The sequence below is a fragment of the Elaeis guineensis genome, chromosome 15 (genome assembly GCF_000442705.2).
Source record: "Elaeis guineensis isolate ETL-2024a chromosome 15, EG11, whole genome shotgun sequence".
In the NCBI taxonomy this organism is placed as follows: Eukaryota; Viridiplantae; Streptophyta; class Magnoliopsida; order Arecales; family Arecaceae; genus Elaeis; species Elaeis guineensis.
The window spans coordinates 38,545,135-38,564,642 of record NC_026007.2 but is presented as its reverse complement, the minus strand read 5'-3'; the positions used below and the strand labels follow the sequence as shown (position 1 = coordinate 38,564,642).

General features: G+C 37.7%; 1 pseudogene; it reads right to left on the bottom strand.

The window, feature by feature from the left end:
- Positions 1–17,669: 17,669 nt before the first annotated feature.
- On the bottom strand, positions 17,670–18,367 carry LOC105034457 (cytochrome b561 and DOMON domain-containing protein At5g35735-like; annotated as a pseudogene).
- Positions 18,368–19,508: the final 1,141 nt, after the last annotated feature.

The following is a 19,508-nucleotide window of genomic DNA, read 5'->3' as shown; positions in this document are numbered from 1 at the left end:
TCACTTTGGATCTTTTTGATATCAAAGATGGATCAAAGAAGGATGCTGGATGGTGGAGGAAAGGTAGATGAAGACTCTCTTCTCTTTGATTTTTTCCTCACTCAAAAATCCTAGAGCAGTTCTAGGTCTCTCACCCGAGAGGAGATCGGTCTTCTCCTTTGTTCATGCCAAAGAAGATAAAAGCTCACCCAAACCTTACACCCCAAGAAAGGTATTCGGCACCTCTTTCCCTCTGGTATCTCATGGTGAAAGTCTCAGATTGGTTGGTGTACAAAAATATGAGCTTTTTATGGTTGTTGCACAAATCAGGTTAGATAGAATAAGGACTGGAGTTTGTTATAATTCAAACCATTTTGAATTTTAATTTAACTTTAACTTTTTCTCACTTTTATCTGACTTGAAGAGAGACCTACCAGAGGATTTTAGGCATGGAAAACAAATGGGAGCTCCTCCTTTTTGTCACACAAAATAGGCTCCTTCACAAGGGGCCAATGAGTGGGATGATAGGGATAGGTTTTTGAGTTTAAATTCAAACCTTTTGAATTCAATTTAAAACAAACCTTATCCACTCCAAAGAGGGTGACAAAAAGAGATTTAGCTTTAGATTTTTTCATGCACAAATTGATTTTATGCAATGAGAAAAGGGTGAGGTTTTCTGGGTGGCGCAAGGGAGAGAGTCCTATTTATTTGGGACTCTAGGGTTTAACCAATTAGATTTCTTTCAAACCCAATCTAATTAAATTTAAATAAAATATGATAAACCTAATCTAATTAGACTCTAATAATCTCAATTAAATTTGATCAAATCAATAAATTAATTGAGCCATAGATCCGATCAAATCAGGATCATTTCTTCCTTACTGATTAGATCATCTCATAACCTAATCAAACCTGACTTGATTGAATCCAATTCAATCAGACTTGATCCAGACTTTAATACTCAATCAAATTGAGTTAATTAGTGATCTAATCATTAATTAATCTTTTATTAATGATAGAGTCTCAATCCAGTGGAATCCTTCATCAGAGTCCCAATCCAGTGGGACTCTTCAGCAAAGTCTCCATCCAATGGGACTCTTCACCAGAGTCCCAGTCCAGTGGGACTCTTCAGATCAGCCATTGATCAAAGAAAAACTTTTAATATGTATGTGATCCCATAGATTCAAATCTAAGCCAGTAGCACAGAAACTGATTCCTATACCAATCAGAGTAACTATCTAGCAATGGTTCCCGACGTCTGGATAGGTCGAATGTATGTAAAGCAACACTCAAGAACTATTGCTCTAAGAATTGATTTTGATGATCGCAAACTATTTGAGGGGACTACTAATGAGTTTCTTATTTTTGGAGAATATTTTTATGATGTTTCGATAGTCTAAAAGATTGAATTTGAAAAACTTCATCAAGTGTGTCAAAATTGAAGTTTCTGTAAGTTGAAAAAAATTTTAAAACCTTTTGAGAGTATCAAATTGATTTGAATCCATTTGAGAGCATTTGAAAGTGTTCTCATAAGTTTCGAATCTTAAATGCTTGAAAAATTGGGTTGCAACAATATAGGGCGACCCATCTAGGTCATTCTTTTTATTGAGTAGCCGGCATGCTTTTTTTTGGCTCATGGCACGCAGTGGGATGACCCACTTGGGACGATCCATACGGTGGGACGATCCACCTAGGACGATCCCTGAGATCCTGAGATCAAAACAAAAAATCTAATATTCAGACTGGCCAAATTAGGCATCCCATGGGACTTCCCAATCACAGTGGGATGACCCACCTTGGACGACCCATTCTGGGTGAGTTTGTAATAGCTAGTTTTTAGTCCATTTTTGATATATTTAATGCGCATTAAACACTCTCCAACTGCTCTAAACCGACTTTAAGATATTTTCAAGGGTAAATGGTGACTATAAATGCTCTCTTAAAGTCAAAAATCATAAGATTTTGTAAGTACTCAAGTTCAAATCCAAGAAAAGCTCAATCAGTCCTAAAGAGAGAAAAGAAGTATTTAATCACTTCATCAACCACTCTCCAGCTGCAATCAAGTGTGAAGTTCATTGAGGATGTTCAGTAATAGCTTCTTCCTCTTAGGTATTATATTTCTATTATATTTATTGTGTCTATTTAAGGAGATATTGTGCTGAATTTTTTGTATCCTATTTTTCTTATATTGTATTTAAGTTTTTAAGTTTTGGAGGTTCCAAAACTCGGTTGGATTGATCCAAACCTTGAATCAGATTGTTGAGGGTTGGCTTGTACCTAAAAAATAAGTATTTTTGCTTGGATAGCAAGGGTCGGAGGTGTCCGATGTGGTGTAATCCTTGAAATCTATTTAATGGATTGAATTTCCAAGTAGGAACTTGGAGAGTGGATGTAGGTGCAAGGTTGGCACCGAACCACTATAAATTTTTTATATTTGTTATGCTTGCCTCTCTTTACTTGTTCTTTGTGCCTTGTACTTACAATCTTATCATTTGTGTTTGAATTTATTTTTATTGAAAATCAACCCTCTTCACTGAAATACTTTAGCACATTTTTAGTGCACTAATCTTTAAAATTTTAAAAAGATCCAATTCACCCTCCCTCTTGGGCTCCATATCTGGGCAACAAGTAGTATCAGAGCCCGATGCTCTCATTCTTACTTGATTTAATCATTAAGAGCTAAAGATCTATGGCAGTCCAATTTGGCACATCCCTCGTTGAGGAGCAATTCACAAACTGACCTTCACTTTTTACTGGGTCAAACTATACCTATTGAAAAGCTCGGATGAGAATTTTTATTCAAGTACTTGACTATGACATATAGAGTGTCATAGTAAATGGACCACATACACCCACTAAATTAATTGATGGTGTGTCTCTCCCTAAGTCGGAAGGTGAATGGGATGAACTTGATAAGAAAATGGCTCAGCTCAATGCTAAAGCCATGAATATTTTATATTGTGCTTTGGATGCTAATGAATTTAATCATATTTCTACATGCAACTCAGCTAAAGAGATTTGGAATAGATTAGAAGTCACACACGAAGGCACAAACTAAGTAAAAGAATCTAAGATCAATATGCTTGTGCACAACTATGAACTGTTTAAAATGAAACCTGAAGAATCAATAACTCAAATGTTCACTCATTTCACTGACATCATAAATAGTTTAAAAAATCTTGACAAATGTTATTCTAATAGTGATCTTGTGAGAAAAGTGCTCGAGTCTTTACCAAGATCATGGGAGGCAAAAGTCACTGCAATCCAAGAGGCCAAAAATTTGAATACTCTACCATTGGAGGAGCTGTTTGAATCTCTCATGACTCACGAACTGACCATGAAGTAACACACTAAGGAGCAAGGCTAAAAGAAGTTCAAGAAGAAGAAGGTCATGATGGCTACATGAAGCGACAGTGATGACTCCACCACTGATGAAGAATATCATGAAGAAGCCAATCTGTGCCTTATCGCACATGAAAATAAGTTAACATCTGAAATTCAAAATAAATTTACTTATGATGAATTGTTAGAAGTTTTTCATGAACTTTTGAATGACCTAAAAGAATTAGGAACAAAAAATAAAAATCTAAAATCAAAAAACCATTCATTAGCTAAGAAAAAAGAAGAAGTTGATAAGAAAAATAAAAAATTACAATTAAAGAGTCAGTCTCTAATAAAAGAAAAAGATGAACTTTTTAATCAAAATAAAACTCTTGTAAAAGAAAATCAAAAACTAAAAGAAGAGGTAACCAAGTTAAAACCTATAGTTAACAGATTTATATTAAGTTCAAACAAACTTCAGATGATCATTGACAGTCAAAAAGCTGTATATGATAAAGCTGAACTTGGCTATAACACTCTAAGAAAGCAAAAGTTTTTGAAAAATATTTTTATCAATGCATCTACAAGAAAACTGCCAAATATTACTTATTTTAGATGTAGCAAGGTAGGGCATAAAGCTTATTCATGTTTATCAAATAAATTTAATACTAAAAATATTAAGAAAATATAGATTCCAAAAAGAACCATTGTGACTAACTTCAAAGGACCCAAGTTATCTTGGGTACCTAAGGTTAAAAGTTGATTTCATGTGTGCAGGTGTATCTTGCATCCCAAGTAATAAAATGAAAGTGGTATCTCGATAGTGGATGCTCAAGATACATGACTGGTGATGAATCTCAATTCATCATATTGGAAGCCAAGAATGGAGGGATGGTCATCTTTGGAGATAATGGCAAAGGAAAGATCATCGATATTGGTAACATTGGTATCACTCCCTCCACTTGTATTGAAAATATATTACTTGTAGATGGTCTTAAGCATAATCTTTTAAATATTAGTTAATTATGTGATAAAGACTATAAAGTAGTTTTTGAATCATCTATATGCATTGTAACTAGTCCCACTGATGTTAGCATAAGATTCATTGGACATAGGCATGGCAATGTATACATAATTGATTTGGATGATCTATCCTTATGAAATATGCAATGTCTTGTGGCCATGAATGCTAAAATTAATGAGACTAGTTGGCTTTGGCACCGTAGACTTACACATATTAGTATGCATATATTTTCTAAAATTATTAAAAAAGATTTAACTTTTGGTTTGCTAAAAATTAATTTTGACAAAGATAAAATTTGTCATGCATGTCAATTAGGTAAACAAACAAGAGTTTTCTTTAAATCTAAAAATATTGTTTCAAATTCTAAACCTCTAGAATCCTTACATATAGATTTATTTGGTCCTACAAGGATAACTAGTCTAGAAGAAAAAAGATATGATTTTGTAATCATTGATAATTTTTTATATTTTACTTAGATTTTATTTTTAGCTTCTAAGGATGAAATATTTTTAGCTTTTTCTAAGTTTTGTCAAAAGGTTTCAAATGAAAAAGATTTACCAATTATTTCTATTCGAAGTGACCATGGTACTGAATTTGAAAATAAAAATTTTAAAAAAAATTATGATAAAAAAGGTATAGATCATAACTTTTCGACACCTAGAACACCATAACAAAATAGAATTATTGAAAAAAAAAATAGAACTCTAGAAGAAATGGCCTGTACCATACTATGTGAAAGCAAGCTCCCAAAATACTTTTAGACAGAAGCAATTAACACAGTATATTATATTCTAAACCGTACCTTAATAAGATCAATTTTAAAGAAAACATCTTATGAATTATAGAAGGGTTGAAAACCTAATATAGGCTATTTTTATATTTTTGGTTGCCGGTGTTTTATTTTAAATAATGACAAAGATAGCTTAGGTAAATTTGATGCTAAATCTGATGAAGCTATCTTTCTTGGCTATTCCACTTCTAGCAAACCTTTTAGAGTATTTAATAAAAGAACACTAGTAGTGGAAGAGTCAATTCATATAATTTTTTATGAAACTAATGATCTTCCATCAAGGAAGAGAGAGGATGCTGATGATGCAGGTATCATAGAAGATGGAATGAAAGAACTCACCCTCAATGACTCAAATGAGCAAAATAAAGATCAATTGGATGAAAGCATCAATGATCAGAACATTCAAAAACAACCTCAAGACACAGGTAATCTTCCAAAGGAATAGAGGTATATCCATAATTATCCTAAAAAATTAATAATTGGAGATCCGGCACAAGGAGTAAGAACTAGATCCTCACTTAGAGATGTTTATAATTATGTAGCTTTTGTTTTACATCTAGAACCTAAAATAATAGATGAAGCTAAAAAAGATCATAACTGGATAATTACCATGCAAGAAGAGATAAATCAATTTGAAAGAAACAATGTATGGACATTAGTTGCTAGACCCAAAAATCATCCTATAATAGGAACTAAATGGGTATATAGAAATAAATTAGATGAAGATGAAAATATAATAAGAAATAAAGTAAGATTAGTTGCTAAAGGATATAATCAATAAGAAGGAATTGATTTTGATGAAATATTTGCTCAGAAGCCATAAGAATGCTACTTGCTTTTACTTGCTTTAACTTGCTTTATGAATTTTAAATTATTTCAACTGGATGTTAAGGGTGCATTTCTAAATGGTTATATTGCTAAAGAATTATATGTAGAACAACCTCTTGATTTTGAAAATCATAAATTTTCAGATCATGTATTTAAGTTAAACAAAGCTTTATATGGATTAAAACAGGCTCCTAGGGCATGGTATGAAAGATTAAGTTTTTGTTAGAAAATAATTTTTCAAAAGGAAAAGTTGACACTACTCTTTTTATAAAAAGAAAAGACAAAGACATTCTAATTATACAGATATATATTGATGACATTATATTTGGATCTCCTAATGAAGATTTGTACCAAGAGTTTGTCAAGCTCATGTAGAGGGAGTTCAAGATGAGCATGATGGAAGAACTCAATTTCTTCCTCAGACTCCAGATTAAACAAATGAAGGAAGGGGTTTCTATCATCCAAAGTAAGTATACAAGAGAATTATTAAAAAAATTTAAAATAGAGAGCTCAAAAATTATAAGTACACCTATGACCCCTTCCTGTAAATTAGAAAAAGATGAGCATGATAAAAATATCGATTCAAAGCTCTATAGAGGCATGATAAGCTCTTTATTATATCTAACTGCAAGTAGACTTAATATAATATTCAATGTATGCATGTGTGCCAGATATCAATCAAATCTTAAAGAATCTCACTTAAATGCTGTTAAAAAAAATTTAGATATTTAAAAAGAACACAAAATCTAGGTCTTTGATTTTTAAAACAATCTTCTATGGATTTAATAGGTTATTCAGATGCGACTTTGCTGGATATAAACTAGATAGAAAAAGTACTAATGAAACTTGTCAATTTCTAAGAGTAAACTTAATCTCTTAGTTTAGTAAGAAGCAAAATTCAGTAGCATTGTCTACAGTCAAGGCCGAATACATTGCAGCTGGAAGTTGCTGTACTCAAATTTTATGGATTAAGCAACAACTCATAGATTTTGATATTGAACTTAAAAATATCTCCATAAAATATGATAATACTAGTACCATCAATTTGATCAAAAATTTAATTCAACACTCTAGGTCAAAATATATTGAAATTAGACATCATTTCATAAGAGAACATATTCAAAATAATGACATAACACTTGAATACATAAACACTGAAAATTAATTAGCTGATATTTTTACCAAAGTACTTAATGAAAATAAATTTTATAAAATTAGGAGAGAATTGGGCATCTTAGATCCTTTTGCTTGAATTTCAATCATAATTTCACTTTCAAAGTTTATTTAAAATTTTTTGACTTCATTATCCTAATTTTAGGAGCCATCTATCATTTTTTGAGAATTTTTCAAGTCAATTAAAAATCCATCAATGCTATTCAGATACTTTTTTAAATTTTTTTCATTAAAATATTAAATTAAAAATCTCATCAAAATTTATCTAGACCCCTATGATCATCTCAACTTAATATGATCAATTTCTAATTTTTTATTTTAAATTTTCTCTTATTTTTAATTATTTTTTGAATCATCTGATGCAACCCTAGATGGGGCCTCCCATTTGCGTGGGTAGGCTCTTTTCATGTGAGCCGACCCAAATCCTATTCCATTAAAAGGGCCTCTAGGGCATCTTAAATCCCAAAACCCTTCATCTCCCTCTCATTCTAAATCTAGGAATCTCATTCTATATCTTCCAAAAACCCCAAAATCTCATAAAATCATGGATTACTCTCAAATTTTTTGATCTCATGGCTCTCTCTCTTGATTTCCCCAAATTCTAAACCCTAACCCACAAAATCTATGAGAAACTCTCCAAAATCATCTTCTCCTCTTAGTTTCACTTCAATCCACATCCTTCTACACCCTCTTGACCATTATCCATCCTCTCCTTGGGACATGGCTCCCAAAATAAGGTTGTCGCAGAGAAGAAAGTCGGTTAGATATTTGGAGGCTGAGGAACGGAGGAAGAAGGCAGTACAAGAGCCAACCCAAGCATCTCCATCGGTCACTCCAAGTAAGATTCTCCTATCTTCAAGGAAGGTTTTTTTGGGTAAAAATTTAGACTTCAAATTTTTGAGACATGATGATTTTTTTATTGGAGAAAAATTAATTAAGCAAGGATGAAAATTTTTCTTAAGTTTGTCTAAGCCGGTGTATATTGATTTGGTCAAGAAATTTTACTCAAATTTGGTTTTCTCTGATGGTGTTTTGAGGTCTACTGTGAAGGGAGTCCAACTCATTTTGAATGTACCTAGGCTAGATAGACTCCTTCAGATGCCTTATGAGGGTAGTTGCCTAGATGAGCTATTCAAAAAGAAAAGACTTAGAACTATCCTTGGAAGAGAAGATGTAGAAGGATTTCTGAAAATTAAAGTCAAGGATCTGAGTATGGAAATGAGATTGCTCCACCACATGGTGTCTAAAATTTTCTTCTCCAGAGGAGGAAGATATTATTTGATGACTGGTAGAGATATTTGTCTAATGCACCATGTAGTTTCTGAGACTCCTATGAACCTATCTTTCCTGATGATCGATGCCATGAGGGAGGCCTTGAACAATCCAAAGCTCTCTTGCCATATGGTATGGCTCTCACAGTGATTTTTAGAGAGTCTGGAGTGAGTTTTGAGGGAGAGGTTGTTTGTAGACTGTCATACACCAACACCTACAACAACCACTCCCTTCGGCGTATGGGGTTTGTCAGAGTAGATAGCCGTTGGGCTAAGGGCCGTGCAGCTGCAGTTAAGAAGGAGGATGATGAGAAAGAGGAGCATGCTGAGGGGGAGGGTCCATCTTCTCTTGTGTCTAGGCCAAGTCCAATTGATCACCATGTTTCAGAGTCTGAGGTAGGACCTCAGTTAGAGTACCCCCATTGAGCCATACCGTGCCTACATTTAGCTTGGGGGATGTTGATATGGGACTCCTAGCTGAGAGAGTGACAGGGATCTTATCTGTTTAGCTGCAGTGATTTTAGGATCAGCTTCTTCAGTAGTCTCACCAATTCCAGCACCAGATCCTTCAGTTGGTGTAGCAGCAGCGGCGGTAGTAGTATCGCCAGGCTCCACCGAGTACTTTCTCTGATCCTTCCTCAAATCTTTCTGTAGTGCCACACATATCTTCACTGATGGAGCTCTTGTCTGATCTGAGTACTAGACTGAAGAGTGTGGAGAGCTCCTTACTCAGGTTCAGTGGTAGGATTTTTGATATTGAGAGGGAGATCAGATGGATTTTAGTTTCTCTACCAGAAGGAGCGAGCACTTCGACCACCACTTCACCTCAGTTGGATGATTTAGCTTGAGAGATAGAGAGACTTCACAGCCAGCTTCATTCTTCTCTTGAGCTGATTCAGACAGACATCAAAGACTCCAGAGATTTTGTATCTACTGATCTAGATGGGCTCTGACTTACAGTGAGGGGGATCTTATTCCAGCTTGATGCCATTAGGACTCAGCTTCAGTCTAGGCCCTCTGCATCTAGTGAGCCAGCCTTTGTTCAGCCCATTACTTTCCATCCTCTGACATCTTTCTCTTGGACCAGACCTTTTGGTCGAGGATAAGGTTGATCATGTCTCGCCTATCTTGATCTCATGCTCGATGTCCAGTCTCACTGATTTCATCATTTTGTATTAGATTACTTAGTTATATTTTATAGATTGGATGTATGAGGGCTCTATGCTCATTATGACTTTTGTAACCTCTCTTTTTGGTGTTAATGAATGGGGTTATTATCATTTTATTTGGCTCATTTCTTTTTTTGGATGAATGAATGGATGAATGCCTATTATACTTGAATGAATGCACTATTACATTGATACTGATATGCAATCATGAAAAATCTTACTCCCTTTAGTCTACTTTTTTTTTGATGATGTCAAAAAGGGAGAGAATGGTATCATAATGGAGAAAGTAGTGTATTGCCTATCTGAATTTTTTTTACATGCTCTTTTAAATTTTTTACTCTGATACAGTATTTTGCACTGATACGCCTCTGATACGTCCATTTTTTACCCTGATACATCTATTTTTATCCTCATTTTGATACAATTTAAAAAATTACTCTGATACATCTATTTTTTTTGAGTGTTCTGGTATTTTTGATAATTTTATTTTTGTATGAATGCCAAAATATCTCGATGTATTCATTTTTGATTTTACAAAATACTCCAAATTCTTCTCTTTTAATTCTTGGTTTCATTCTTGCTTTAATATCAAAATAAGAAAAAGAGACAGAAATATTTTTTTCACATTTATTGCTCTGATACTAAAAATAAGGAAGAAAAGAATAAAATTTTTTTATGAACCATCTTTGCTTTAATAAAATTTTTTTTTTACAAATTGAATACTTTTTATATAAGAAAAGGGAAGATCTTTTTCAAAATGGTCAAAATAATTATTTTATCTATTTCATATAAGAAAGGAGAGAATTTTAACTGACTAAGAATAATCTTTAGAAAAACTCTGATACCTTCACAAATGAGCTTCAGCAAAATGAATTGAAACATTAAAATTATTGAAAATATGTATCTTATGATTCTTCATGTTTAATCTTTGGTATATTCCTACAAGTGCTCCACAAACTCAAATTCTTTGAGCTTTATGAACTTATCTTATGAACACTCAAATATTTTATCATCATCAAAAAGGGAGAGATTGTTGCTTCAAAAATTGATTTTGATGATCGCAAACCATTTGAGAATACTACTAATGAGTTTTTTGTCTTTGAAGAATATTTTTGTGATATTTCAGGTAGTCTAAAAGATTGAATTTGAAAAGCTACATCAAGTGTGCCAAAATTAAAGTTTCTGCAAGGTGGAGAAGTATTCGAAGCCTTTTGAGAGTGTCAAATTGATTTGAATCTATTTGAAAGCATTTGAAAATGTTCTGATAAGTTTCAAACCTTAAATGCATGAAATATTGGATTGCAACAATATGGGGCGACCCATATGGGTTATCCCTTTTCATTGAGTAGTCGGCATGTTTCTTTTTGGCTCATGGCATGCAGTGGGACGACCCACTTGGGACGATCCATGCAGTGGGATGACCCACTTGGGACGATCCCTGAGACCCTAAGACCAAAATAGAAAGTCTAATTTTCAGACTGGCCAAATGAGACATCCTAAGAGACTTCCCAATCATAGTGAGACGACCCACCTGGGATGATCCATTTTGGGCGAGTTCGTAATGACTAGTTTTCAACCCATTTTTGATACATTTAATGTGCATTAAACACTCTCCAATGGCTCTAACTGACTCTAAGACATTCTCAAGAGTAAATGGTGACTATAAATGCTCTCTTGAAGTGCGAAATCACAAGATTTTACAAGCACTCAAATTCAAATTCGAGAAAAGCTCAATCAACCCTAAAGAGAGAAAAGAAGCATTTAATCACTTCACCAACCACTCTCCAGCTGCAATCAAGTGTAGAATTCATTGCAGGTGTTCAGCAATAGCTTCTTCTCTTTAGGTATTGTATTTCTATTGTATTTATTATATCTATTTAAGGGGATATTGTGCTAAATTTTCTGTACCCTATTTTTCTTATATTGTATTTGGATTTTTGAGTTTGGGAGTTTCAAAACTTGGTTGGGTTTATCCGAATCTTGAATCGGATTGCTGAGGGTTGGCTTGTATCCAAAAAATAAGTGTTCTTACTTGAATAGCAAGGGTCGGAGATATCCGACGTAGTGTAATCCTTGAAATCCATTTAGTGGATTGAATTTCCAAGTAGAGACTTGGGGAGTGGATGTAGGTGCAAGGTTGGCACCGAACTACTATAAATTTTTTGTGTTTGTTGTGCTTGCCTCTCTTTACTTGTTCTTTGTGCCTTGTACTTACAATCTTATCATTTGTATTTGAATTTATTTTTATTGAAAATCAACCCTCTCCACTCAAATATTTTAGCACATTATTTTAGTGCACTAATCTTTAAAATTTTAAAAAGACCCAATTCACCCCCCTCTTGGACTCCATATCTGAGCAACAAGAACCTACTTGGATATAGTTACCGTATAATTCATCTCTTTGACCCTTGATGCTAGGATGACTTAGAGTTTAAACTGACAACTCTTGACAATACATCCATTATGTGTCTCAACCTAATAAATCTTGTGACTCCTCACAATGACTACCCTGGCCAAGGTCTTACTAAATTAAAATACAAAGCATTCTCTCCAATCTTTTGGAGTGGTCAATTTTATTTTGACTCATACACTGACTTCACAAGTACTTGACTATACCCAAAAATTTTTTGATCTTTAATTAAAAATTCAGATAGTCCGGCACCAAAGCACAGTGAGTTACAAGTCATCATGGTGATCTCAGATCAGAGGGATACTTATATCCATTTTTCTTTGGAGTGACTCTTGATAGCAGAGTACTCTGAAATTGATCACGTTCAGTGAAATATACTCCTATATTTCATCTGCATGCTATACCAATGTCTCCACACTCTTTGGTTAAGAGGACAACCAACCTATATGGTACACAACGACCTACACTTCATATATCTATCGTCCTAGTAATAGCATATCATTCGGTCGCGAACTCATTTAAAGACTAAACAATAAATCTTCCTTTATCAATTTAAAATAGTCCTAAGGACTTTCATCATAACACAGAAGTTCGATATAGAAGATGTACAAACTTATGATGAAAAATTATCAAATAAATATTTTATTAATTAATTCATGTATAATTACATCAATTAGCACAACTGTCAATAGACTGATGATTGACTTTGGGATATATTTTTCAATAGAAACAACAATGCATGGTGGGAGACGCATCTTGCTCCCGTACCTATGCCAATCCCGACCTCTATGGTGTAGTGCTCACCACCTACTTGTAACGAAGATGGAGAAATCAATAAAATAGGAAAGGAGATTATAGAAATAGCTTGATTTTTGAATTATTTTTATTTTTTGATCTATGTTCAAACTTTAAATTTGAATTTTTGACAGGATTTAAATAAAAAAGGAGGAGATAATTGTCAGATCTAGAGAAGGATAACCTTAATTCCTTTACAAGCTCGTTTGCAATGTCTCCAATGTGCTGGACAAAAGCCAGTTTGAGAGCCTCAAGAATAAGATCTAGCCATGTATCCAACCGAAGCTCCTCATTCGCTCTCTCAAGACCAAAGAATTATGGGAGGCACTCGTGGCTGAAGCTAACCATGCACGAGAGTCCTGGCCAATAGGTCATTTGAGAAGACCCCTTAAAAAAGTAACAATAATAAAAATAAAATAGTTTTGCATGTTTATCAGATATGGGCTAGGGCAATGTAGAAGTACCAAGCGACAATGAGCTCTGTCTTTGCTATTGCTCCACCACTCCACCCAAAGGTTGACCTACTCATTCCTCACCTCCGTCTGCACTAAACTCACCCTGGATCTGGGGGTCCGAGGTCACCTCAGTCGTCTGATGCCCCTGATGGCAGCGAGCCTCATCTAATCCATGGGTTTGAGGCCCTCCCATGTGCATGTTACAATAGCGTCGAGGTCACCTATGGATGGATTCGAGGCCTCCACATGGGCAAAAGAATGTCCAACTTTGAAGGCCTCCAATTCTTAAATAAGAGGTTAACCTCATTCTTAAATGAGAGTGAAGGCTCCTATTCTTAAACACGGGTGTCAACTCTATGCCGACCTACTCTTCTGTAGGTGAAGACCCCTACTCTTAAATACGGGTGTCAACTCCATACTGACCTGCTTTTCAGCAGGTGAAGACTCCTGTTCTTAAATATGGACGTCAGCATCAAGCCGAACCTTATTCTTAAACAAGGTTGAAAGCCCTTATTTCTAAACAGGGGTGGATCGAAGCTCTTTCCACAATCAAAGATGCAACCAGACTACTCCATGTTCTTGAACAAAGGGGACAGAGTTGCTCAAGCTCGATTGAATTTTTTTGTCACAATTTCTCCAACATGCCCACGTGCCTCTGGCATCGAGCCTGACCAGTTCGAGAATCCTCCCACGAAAGTGCCAAAGTCCCTCCACACACAAAAAAAAAGAAGAAAAGGAGGGAAAAACTTCTATGATTCTCACGGTAAAAAAGACTCTCTGACTTCCATCAATTATTTTATTCATTTTTTTCTTATAGAACTTGCACCAAAGGTCAAATAAGAAGAAGAAAGAGAGAGACAAAAGGAGGGGGTGGGGCCAAGGGCCTTCAGCTGCCCTGAAATAGGCCCATAAGCAGTACATTCAAGCCACACAAAAATAAAAAAGAAAAAAAAATGAAAAAAAAAAGGGGGAAAGGGCCTCCCCATTTCTCTACTGCCTGAGAAGAGACCTTGGGAGGTAGGGCCCACCACTAGGAGCCGGCAGCACCTCCCCTTTCTCCGGCATGGGCGACGACAGTCGGTGTTGAGGCCTCCCTCTCCGATGATGCCGGCCCCTCTGACCTTGCTAGATTCGGGCTTCTAAGGTCCCCCAGCACGACCGAAGCCATCGGATCCAGGCTCCCAAGGTGCTCCCCTGCATGCGCCCTGCCTCCGACATCGACCTTGCCCAGATCCACCTTCCATGGTGCTCTTGACCTCTTTCGAGCTTGCCACGCGCTTGTCTCATCTCCGTCAGCATGGGGAAACTGACCCGTGAGCAGTTCCAAAGTTGCCACCCATTCCTCCCTTGCACCCACGTGCCTTCGGCCCCGAGTCTGACCAGGTTGGCGGCCACGAGCTCCTTCACACGCAAGCCGAGCTTGCTGGATCCAAGCTTTTGAGGCTCCGAAGCTTCTCGGAGCTTCCTCACGCGCCTTCATGCGCGACCGTGGTCACCAGATCCATGGCCATTAGTTCTTCTCCGCTCGCGCCTTCCTTCTTACTGCACCTAGTTCGTCGGATCCAAGCTCCCCCACTTGCGTATTCCTCCTACTTGCATCGAGCTCACCCCAGATCTGGGGGTCCGAGGTCACTGCTATCACTTCTCTTCCCCGACGGTACCGAGATGCTCACTTATGGGATCCCCTCCGAGTGCTTGCGTATTCCTCCTACTTGCATCGAGCTCACCCCAGATCTGGGGGTTCGAGGTCACTGCTATCACTTCTCTTCCCCGACGGTACCGAGATGCTCACTCATGGGATCCCCTTCGAGCTCCCCAAGAGCTCCTTCAAGTTTCCTTTGTTGGGCTTCAAGACTGCCATTTTTGCACCTTGCTTCTGATAGCACCACCTCATCCAGATATGGACTCTGATATCGCACAAGCGGGAAGGTCAGTTTCTCCAAATCGACAAAGCCCAGGGCCTCCGCACATACGCAAACCTCTGCACAAAACTCAGGCAATGTGGGCCGAGTTGTATGCCAATCCGAGGTGAAATCTATAGATCCGAGCTAAGATCATGCAGATTTGAGGTGAAATCATACAGATCTAAGAAGAAGTCAAATTTGAATAGAAAAAAAATCAAGGCTGACCCGAACCCAAAATAAGACCGATCAGAGCTTGAAATCAGGTTAATCTGAAGCAAAAAAAAAAATTTGAGCCAAAGCTCCAGTTCAAATTAAGACAAATAACGGAGTCAAGCAAAAATCTAAAAGTTCTTGAATAGAGCTCACAACTCTTATGGTAAAAGACTTTCAAACCCTATCTATTATTTTGTATTGTCTTTTTGAACAATAGATCTTCAAGACCTCCAAGAAACTAGCCTCAAAAGGTCATCGAAAGATCAATCTGAGCAAATCAAGAACAAGCTGAGGTGGAGAGTATGCCGAACTGAGGTAAATAAAAAGCTAAGCAAAATCAGAGGACGCTCAAATAGAATCCCTCATGGTAAAAGGCTCTCAAATCCTTCATCTGTTATTTTGTTCTCTTGTTTTTACAGGACCACAGGTCCCTAAGTCAAAATTAAACCAAAGCAAAGGTTGGATCAAGCGAGGGCTAACCTTCAGGACCCCTAAAGCCCATCGATCTTTATCCGGGCCAAACCTCAGTGACTTAGAGGCGAGGCTAACTTACAAGATCCCATCAGAGCCTGAATCGTGCGGGAAATGAAAGGAGATCCTAAGGGATCTCCGGAGGGCTAACTTATAATACTCTCGATCTATAATTTGATGAGCAAATCTCGACAACTTAGAGGTGGGCTAACTTACAAGATCCCATCAGAGTTTGAGTCACACGAAAAGCGGAGGAAGATCCTAAGAGACCTTCAGAGGGCTAACCGATAAGGACCCTCAACCTATGATATGAGCACGAGAAATACATCGCTGCCTACGAGCACACGCTGCCTCTTACGTGAAGACGAGAAGTGTACATGCTACCTCTCGCATAAAAATGAGAAGAGCACACACTATTTACGGACACACGCTGCCTCTTGCGTGAAGACAAGAAGTGCACATGCTGCCCACGGGCACATGCCACCTCTCGCATAAAGATAAGAGGTGCACATGCTGTCTACGGGCATACACTATCTCTCACATGAAGATGATAATTACATGTGCTACTGCTTACAAAATGAGCTGAGCACATACTGCCTCTCGCATTACGAGCAGAGCACAAAATGCTCATGTGAAGAGCAAAGCATAAGAAGCTCATATGAAGAGCAGCACAAGATGCCACTCGTATGAAGAGCAGAGCGAATATGCCACTCTAAGACCTTAGATCAGCCTAAGCTCAAAGACCTTAGATCGGCTCAAAATTCAAGCTTTTCTTTAGTTGCTTCCGTCATCCACATTAAATGAGGAATAGATGTCTTAATGAGATGCGTGAATGGACATTCCTAGATCTGAGGCATCATTTCAACAGTACTCCTTTCATCTGATTCTCAGACTCAGGAGTAGGAGGGTAGTGTTATGGTGGTATTATGATGCCTCGGATTCATATGCGAGACATAGATTTCGAGGCATACTGAGCCATGTGCTTACTGTGAAGAGATATGTCGAGCCATATGCTTGCCATGAAGAGCCATATATATGCTGTGATGAGCTATCTTGATATGAGCTGAGCTATCTTGAGCCTCATTTATGCTGAGTTAAGGTATACTTGGCTATTTCCATATCAAGCTGAGGTATTCTATACTTAGCTATCTTCATGCCATAGCAACCATCCACACCATGCAGAAAAGGCCAAAAACAATAAATACCCCCACATAAGAGATATGAAGGCTAAAATCTCTCCATACTCTCAACTCCTGATTAACAACCTATACAATTAATAGGTAAGACCCTCATGTACCATGAGGTGATACTACTCACCCAACTCAAAAAGGCCAAAAAGTCAGGCACGATCTTCGAAGATATTCAATGAGGATATTCTAACCCTCCACTCAATATATTGCCAGTAATGGCCTCCTCACTCCACAGGAGCAATTAAGAGCTGAATTATCTCGCCTACAATGGCAAGCTCAACGGCCCTGCAATCTCAGGATCTCATAATCTTTTTATAGCTATGTGATCCGCTGTTCAATAGCCTTCTATATAAGCAACCAAAGCTCCGAGGATCAAGATAAGCCAATCAATCCCTCTAGAGAATTCGTTACTGCTCCTATTGTTCTCTGAATCTGCTTGAGCATTGGAGGATCCTCATCAGAGCAAAAACTCAAGTTTGAACTTATTTTGCAGATCACTCCAGCGCCAGTATCCCTACGCGAGGCTTAACCATCTTCTCTCTGACCTCAACCGAATCAAGCAGCAACAGATACCATATCGTATCAAGACTTAGTATTACTGAATTTTACTAGACCATACTGCTTAAAGATATTATATTAAAATATATAGTATCTATATGGATGCAGTGTCGAGAGGGCAAATCTTGCTCACAACATATATAATTCACAACAAAAATAAAAATATTTTTTTTTTTAATTTTTAATGGAAATATTCTTCATATTATATAGTTACATTCATGCGGTGTAGCCTTGAGCTCCCTCAACTGCCGGATGACTCCCCGGTCAGGAAATCGATGCTTCCCATCGACTTGATGTTATCGCCGCTTCAAGCGTGACTGACGGGCAGCCCTCCACTGACCTGTCCGGCCTGCTACATGGTGTTCAACGTCGTGCAATTGCCGGGCAGCGCCACCATGGCATAGATGGTGTAGTTGCCGTCGGAGTACTCCGCCTCCCTTCTATAAAGCCTGAAGCTAAGGTTGCTGTCCCGCACCAAAGGAGTGTAGTTGGAGAACTTATAGGTGATCGCGATGACCACACCAGCGAAGTCGTGTAAGGTGAGGATGGTGTTGGCGTCGATCATGTCGGAGCAGAGGGGTTGATGGCCCAGGTGACGAACCTCGAGGATTCACGGTGCCACGTAGGCAATATCGGTGGTGCCGTTGGAAGGGTGGTAGGTCCAGTGGAGGGTACATTGAGGCGGCCGAGGGAGCTGCAAAGGATGTAAAGCCTGTTGTTTGAGAAGGTGTCATTGTGGCAATTCTGGGCCAAGCAAGGTAGAATGAGAGAAATTATCAGAGAAAGAAGGATGGCTGGCCTCATGAGAGCAGCCATTTGGGTCGTAATTATAAGCCTAAGCCCAGATGTTGCCTCCTTGATTGGATCTTTGGGTTCAAAATAACCGCTTTAGACTCCTGATGTATGAATCCAGGATCAGAGAACGAGGGAAAGGAAGCTGGGGATCGGAAGGTAGATTTTCTCTTACATGGAGTGATAAAAACCAGAGCTTGGAAGCAGTGGAATCCAAGTAAGAAGCAGAGGAGAAGAGGGACCCAAGAGAATCGAGGATGGAAGGGTGGCGATCTCTATGGGGTGGGGATGCAGCACTGGAGGGGGAGGGTGGACTTATATTGGAAAGACAAAGGTGGGGGGCATTGGCGATTGTTGGCTTGTCGACCGTGCAAGCTTCCACTCTCTCTCTCATCTATTGTTATTATCACATGAAAGATACAACCCTCTATCTCATATATTGTTATCACCGCATGAAAGGTACAACCCGAACCCGATATTTGAGCCTTCCCATGTAGAACAGAGGGAGTAGATGAATCGATTCGAATTCTTTTCTCCCTATTGCAGTGTTTATTGTTTTTTTGCCCTTTCTCTATTGTTGATGTGTCTCTCTCTCTAACGTACCTTGTTGAACAGCTTTACCACGGCGTCACAATCGACAGATGTTATAGTCCAACGACATGTGAAAGGAAGGAAACATAAGAGATCCAACAAAAGAGGATTTTTTTTAAAAATATTTCTTTTTAAAAAATTTATTTTCCAATCTACCCTTAGTTGGAACTTATTTCCCAATCTACCCTAGTTCGATTGATTAGGATGCCACATGTTGAAATCATATGTTGGAGATGTGCTTAAGTTTGAAAATTGCATGTCCAAAATGCGATTTTAGGCTGACCTGGCCACCCACGCCAGCTTCAATTTTTAAATGGAACTCGCATCTTGAAGATGCATTTTCATAAGGAAAACACCTCTTCAACATGCGATTTCTGGGAGACCCACCCAGTGCAGGCGCATATGGAACTCGCATGTTAAGGATGCGAGTTTAGTGAACATGCATTTTCACTATGTAAAAGCATGTTAAACATGCGCTTTCATGTGTCTTCATCTTCTCCATTTTTTCCCCCTTGCCGTGGCCATTAACTCTCCCCACCCCCAAGGCAGTTTTCTTTCCTCTTATGATGGCCCC